The 6,558-nt window shown below is 36.2% G+C and overlaps 1 long non-coding RNA gene across 1 annotated transcript; it reads left to right on the forward strand.

The window, feature by feature from the left end:
• Positions 1–835: 835 nt before the first annotated feature.
• On the forward strand, positions 836–6,023 carry LOC137840132 (uncharacterized). The gene is made up of 4 exons (XR_011086594.1): positions 836–4,603; positions 4,678–4,746; positions 4,970–5,113; positions 5,620–6,023. It is a non-coding gene; the product is annotated as an uncharacterized lncRNA (long non-coding RNA).
• The last annotated feature ends 535 nt before the right edge of the window (positions 6,024–6,558 follow it).

The following is a 6,558-nucleotide window of genomic DNA, read 5'->3' on the forward strand; positions in this document are numbered from 1 at the left end:
TTCATCTTTTGCCTACCTATTCCACACCTTCCCACTTAGCAAAATTTCCAAATTTTCAATTTTGAAATTCACACCAAATTTTCCCAAAATTTAGTTTTTCCCTTCTAATTTCTACATTTTTCAACCGATTCAACCCATTCCAACTTTATTCACTTTGTTCACCTTATGCTTACCATATTCACCCCCTTCACCCCCACTTCCACAATTCAACCCTTGACCCCCACTTCCAGAGTGGCGGCCATCTTGGATTGACCCTGAAGTGCCCCAATGAACCCGGAATGAACTGGAAGTGCCCCAAATCAAACCGGAATTGACCCCAAATGAACCGGAAGTGACCTCAGGTAAACCGGAAGTGACCCCAAATCAAACCGGAAGTGACCCCAAATCAAACCGGAAGTGACCTTTTTAAACCGGAAGTGACCCCAAATAAACCGGAAGTGACCTCAGCTAGACCGGAAGTGCCTCTAATCAAACCGGAAGTGACCTAAATAGACCGGAAGTGCCTCTTATCAAACCGGAAGTGACCCAAATAGACCGGAAGTGACCCAAATCAAACCGGAAGTGACCCAAAATGAACCGGAAGTGACCACAGGTAAACCGGAAGTGACGCCAAATCAAACCGGAAGTGACCTTTTTAAACCGGAAGTGACCGCTTTAAACCGGAAGTGACCCCAAATAAACCGGAAGTGACCTCAGCTAGACCGGAAGTGCCTCTAATCAAACCGGAAGTGACCCAAATAGACCGGAAGTGACCCAAATCAAACCGGAAGTGACCATATTTCAACATTAAGTGCCCAAAATACCTACATTTGCGCTAACTTTTGCAAATTTTGACCGATTAAACCCGTTTCTACATTTTAACCCCAAAAGTGAACCTCCTGAAGCCGTTTTTTTTCCTTTTGTTCCAAATTTCAAAAAATTTTGGCGCAATTTTTTTTTCTTTTAATTCCCATTCATTCTTTATTAGGATTCAAGATTTGCTCTAACTTCTACATTTTTTAACCGATTCAACTCGTTCCAACTTTCAACTGTTCAATTTTGGTTTTCTACTCTAATTTCTACTTTTTTCAACTTATTCAACCCATTCAACTTATTCAACCCATTCCACCTTTCAACTGTTCATCATTTTCCTACCTATTCCACAACTTCCCACTTACCCAAAATTCCAAATTTTCAGTTTTGAAATTCACACCCAATTTTCCCAAATTTCATTTTCCCTTGTAATTTCTACATTTTTCAACCGATTCAACTCTTTTCAACATCATTCTGCAGCATTCCCCAAGTATTTATTCAACCTCTTCACCTTCACACGCAATTTCTTCAGGAATTGCAAATTCTAGTTATTATTATTATTCTACTTATTCCGCTCACTTTTTTGACGCTTAACTCCTTCCACATACTTCAACCGATTCACTCCGTTCCACTTTTCACTTATTCCAAATATTCATGACACGGCTGCTTACATTTTTTTTGTTCGAAAAATTTTCCGTTTTCACAAAATTCACGATTTTGTGGCATTTTTTTCCCCATTCATTCTTAATGGCAGATTCAACATTTCACATTTTTGTTGTTCCAGTTTGAAATTCACTTATTTCAACACATTCAAATCACATTGGGGACATTCCCAAACTTGCCAAATTCAAAAATTTCACGTTTTCACTTTTAAAATTTGCACAAAATTTTGCAAAATTTCACAAAATTTAGTTTTTCACTTCTAGTTTCTACATTTTTCCACCGATTCAACTCGTTCCAACTTTCAACTGTTCATCTTTTGCCTACCTATTCCACACCTTCCCACTTAGCAAAATTTCCAAATTTTCAATTTTGAAATTCACACCAAATTTTCCCAAAATTTAGTTTTTCCCTTCTAATTTCTACATTTTTCAACCGATTCAACCCATTCCAACTTTATTCACTTTGTTCACCTTATGCTTACCATATTCACCCCCTTCACCCCCACTTCCACAATTCAACCCTTGACCCCCACTTCCAGAGTGGCGGCCATCTTGGATTGACCCTGAAGTGCCCCAATGAACCCGGAATGAACTGGAAGTGCCCCAAATCAAACCGGAATTGACCCCAAATGAACCGGAAGTGACCTCAGGTAAACCGGAAGTGACCCCAAATCAAACCGGAAGTGACCCCAAATCAAACCGGAAGTGACCTTTTTAAACCGGAAGTGACCCCAAATAAACCGGAAGTGACCTCAGCTAGACCGGAAGTGCCTCTAATCAAACCGGAAGTGACCCAAATAGACCGGAGGTGACCCAAATCAAACCGGAAGTGACCATATTTCAACATTAAGTGCCCAAAATACCTACATTTGCGCTAACTTTTGCAAATTTTGACCGATTAAACCCGTTTCTACATTTTAACCCCAAAAGTGAACCTCCTGAAGCCGTTTTTTTTCCTTTTGTTCCAAATTTCAAAAAATTTTGGCGCAATTTTTTTTTCTTTTAATTCCCATTCATTCTTTATTAGGATTCAAGATTTGCTCTAACTTCTACATTTTTTAACCGATTCAACTCGTTCCAACTTTCAACTGTTCAATTTTGGTTTTCTACTCTAATTTCTACTTTTTTCAACTTATTCAACCCATTCAACTTATTCAACCCATTCCACCTTTCAACTGTTCATCATTTTCCTACTTATTCCACAACTTCCCACTTACCCAAAATTCCAAATTTTCAGTTTTGAAATTCACACCCAATTTTCCCAAATTTCATTTTCCCTTGTAATTTCTACATTTTTCAACCGATTCAACTCTTTTCAACATCATTCTGCAGCATTCCCCAAGTATTTATTCAACCTCTTCACCTTCACACGCAATTTCTTCAGGAATTGCAAATTCTAGTTATTAATATTATTCAACTTATTCCTCCCCATTTTTTGGCACCTAACTAGTCCTACATGCTTCAACCGATTAACCCTGTTCAAACTTTCACACATTCAAAAAATTCATGGCATGCTTGCTACCATTTTTTTTGTTGATAACATTTACCGTTTTTGTGTAATTAGCAAATTTGTGACTTTTAAATCCCCATTCATTCTTAATGGGGATTTCAACACGAGCCATTTTCCCGCGTGGGTTCGAATTTTACAGTGGGCGGAATTTATTTTCGAAAAAAGTAGAATAACAATAGTGTGAAGGTCTTCGCCTTCACACACGCAATTTCTCCAGGAATTGCAGATTGCTAGTTATTATTCAACTTATTCCTCCCACTTTTTTGGCACCTAACTAGTCCTACATGCTTCAACCGATTCACCCCGTTCAAACTTTCACACATTCCAAATATTCATGTCATGCTTGCTACCATTTTTTTTGTTGATAACATTTACCGTTTTTGTGTAATTAGCAAATTTGTGACTTAAATCCCCATTCTTTCTTAATGGCAATTGCAACACGAGCCATTTCCCTGCGTGGGTTCGAATTTTACATGTGTCACATTGGGCGTCTCACCATTACACAAACTCACACGACACTGGCTGCAGTTTTTTTCGTTATAAACATTTGTCATTTTTGCATAATTAGTACATTTGTGGTATAAAATTACGCATTCATTCTTAATGGCGCATTCAACATGAACATTCATCACATTAAGCAAATTCTACCGTTTCACAAAAGGAAACTGATTAGCTCAGTTTGTAACGCGGGCACTTCTTAACTCTAGCCGCATCCCCGAGTGAGTTTGATTCCAACTATAGGTAATGGTTTTTTTCCTTTTTATTCACTGCTTCACATTTTTTACGCTTATGATTTGTTACTTGTCATTTTACCATTTATTTTAATATTAATTTATTTTCCTTTTTATTCTTCCCGCTTATCATTTATAATGTTTATCATTTGTAACTTTTGTCATTTTCCCATTTATTTTATAATAATTTAATTTCCTTTATATTCTTCCCGATTATCATTTTTAACGTTTATCATTTGTAACTTTTGTCATTTTCCCATTTATTTTATAATAATTTAATTTCCTTTATATTCTTCCCGATTATCATTTTTAACGTTTATCGTTTGTAACCATTGTCATTTTCCCATTTATTTTATAATAATTTAATTTCCTTTTTATTCTTCCCGCTTATTATTAACGTTTATCATTTGTAACTCTCGTCATTTTCCCATTTATTTTATTCATCATTTATCATCATTTATTTCCCTTTTTCATTTTTCCTTTCAGAATGGAAAACCTATGGACACTCCATCAGTTGCCGGCGGCGCTCACGGCCAAAGTGGTGGCCTTAAAAAACATCGACAAATATTCTCGATGGGTCCTGAAAGAGGATGGCACGGTGGAGGCTGGGGCCTCCCACCGTAACACAGTGGCGGCCCTCTGTGATGGCCAGCGTGTGTGCAAATTTGTGCTGTTTGCAAATTTAGCCTCCGACGTCTCTGTCGGAGGTACATTTCGGTTTATTAATTTTGGCCGGGGAAGGGAAGAAGGGGTCCTCCTCTCCCGGCACAACACCACCATTTACGTGGCTGGGGGGATGGAGGCAAAGGGGACAGCTCTGCTGTACCCTTCAAGCATTAGCAGACCATTTAAAGGACATCAGCCATGAGGAGGGTGTCCTGTTCACGACAGACGGCATTGTCTCTGCTGTAAGATCCCTCTCTCTCTTTTTGCTCCCTCTCCTTCATGAAGTATTGATGTTTAATCTGTCTTCCTTTTTTAGATCTGCCCCATCAGGATGGTGGTAACACGTGGGATGCCGGTCCCATTGGGCATCTTTTATTTAAAAAAAGTAAACTGATTGTTTTCTCTCTCTCACACTATGTGTGCGTGCGTGCGCGTGTGTCTAAATATATATATATATATATATATATATATATATATATATATATATATATATATATCACACTCTAAATTCACCTGAGTAAGGTCCCTTAGGGCATCATGTTGCCTTCGTAATTGTAGCCTAGATCTACATTTCAACAGTTAGTACTAATTTGACATTTTCATTATAGGATCACAGGGAAATAAAAGTGCTCAGGTGGCGAGAGAGCAACTTTTTTCAAGTAAGAGTTGGACAGCGGCTATCTATGACGCACATGATGACATCTTGTTCTGGTTGCGTGGAGCTCCACTCCACAGAAAATACTGTGATAAAGGTACCTAAAGCATGCAGTTTTTTCCTGTGTATAGACAAACATATTCTAAATGGAATCAATAATGTTATTTACTTGACAAAAACTGCTATCAGTGGCTCATCATCATCATCAAGGCTGAAGTCAGATTCTAATGAAATATGCTTTAGGAGTTTTCTCTAAATCTGGATCACCAATTTTATAAGATTTTGTCTCAGATACAGCCCTACAGACATATAATTTCACTTGCTTTCTTGACTGTATAAAATCATTGTGGTTGTGATTATGGTCATGAAATTGTTTTAGGTTTTAAGTTTTTTTTATCTGTCTGCCTGCCTATCTATCTATCTATCTATCTATCTATCTATCTATCTATCTATCTATCTATCTATCTATCTATCTATCTAAGCAACCTACTTACCTACCTACCTACCCAACCCCATCCATCCGTCCGTCCGTCCATCCATCCATCATGTTTTCTTGTGGTGTTTTAAACACATAATAAATTGTCATTAAATGTCTTTGCGCAGGAACTGGAAGACGAGGCGTTTCACGTAATGGCCTTTAAAATAAAAGGCGAACACGTGGAGCTTGTCGACGCCAACAATGCAACCAAAAAGGTTCCTTTGAATAAGTGGAACCAAAGATTCCCCGATGGCCCTAATTTTCCCCGAGGGGTTTTTGTGGTAATTTTGTTTTATTGTTTGTATTTCTTGTTACTTGTTTGTTGTTCTGTTTAAAATTTTCTATGATTAAAGTTATATGCACAAAATTGTCATTGTTTATTTTCTTTATTTTTATTAAATTGAATTAATTTAATCTAAATTATAATATATGTCACCACTTAGGTATATTTAGTTGTCTGTGTATAAATTGTGTGTTGTGTCATTATAGTAAATGTATTAGTTGTATCAATGCAATAGATACTTTAATTCCCCCCCCCCCCCCCATATTTTTCCAACTGTTTTTTTTCAAAAATTATGATGAATTATTATTGACAATTCCTACACGGACATTCAAGTTATTTGGACATACTTAGTTTTCCTTAGTTATCATTTATAACGTTTATCATTTGTAACTTTTGTCATTTTCCCATTTATTTTATAATAATTTAATTTCCTTTATATTTTTCCCGCTTATCATTTATAACGTTTATCATTTGTAACTTTTGTCATTTTCCCATTTATTTTATAATAATTTAATTTCCTTTATATTCTTCCCGATTATCATTTTTAACATTTATCATTTGTAACTTTTGTCATTTTCCCATTTATTTTATAATAATTTAATTTCCTTTTTATTATTCCCGCTTATCATTTTTAACGCTTATCATTTTTAACTCTCGTTATTTTCCCATTCATTTTATATTAATTTATTTTCCTTTTTATTTTTCCCACTCATCATTTTTAACGCTTATTATTTGTAACTCTTGTTATTTTCCCATTAATTTTATAATAATTTATATTCCT

Source organism: Syngnathus scovelli, chromosome 3, assembly GCF_024217435.2.
Source record: "Syngnathus scovelli strain Florida chromosome 3, RoL_Ssco_1.2, whole genome shotgun sequence".
Taxonomy (NCBI): domain Eukaryota; kingdom Metazoa; phylum Chordata; class Actinopteri; order Syngnathiformes; family Syngnathidae; genus Syngnathus; species Syngnathus scovelli.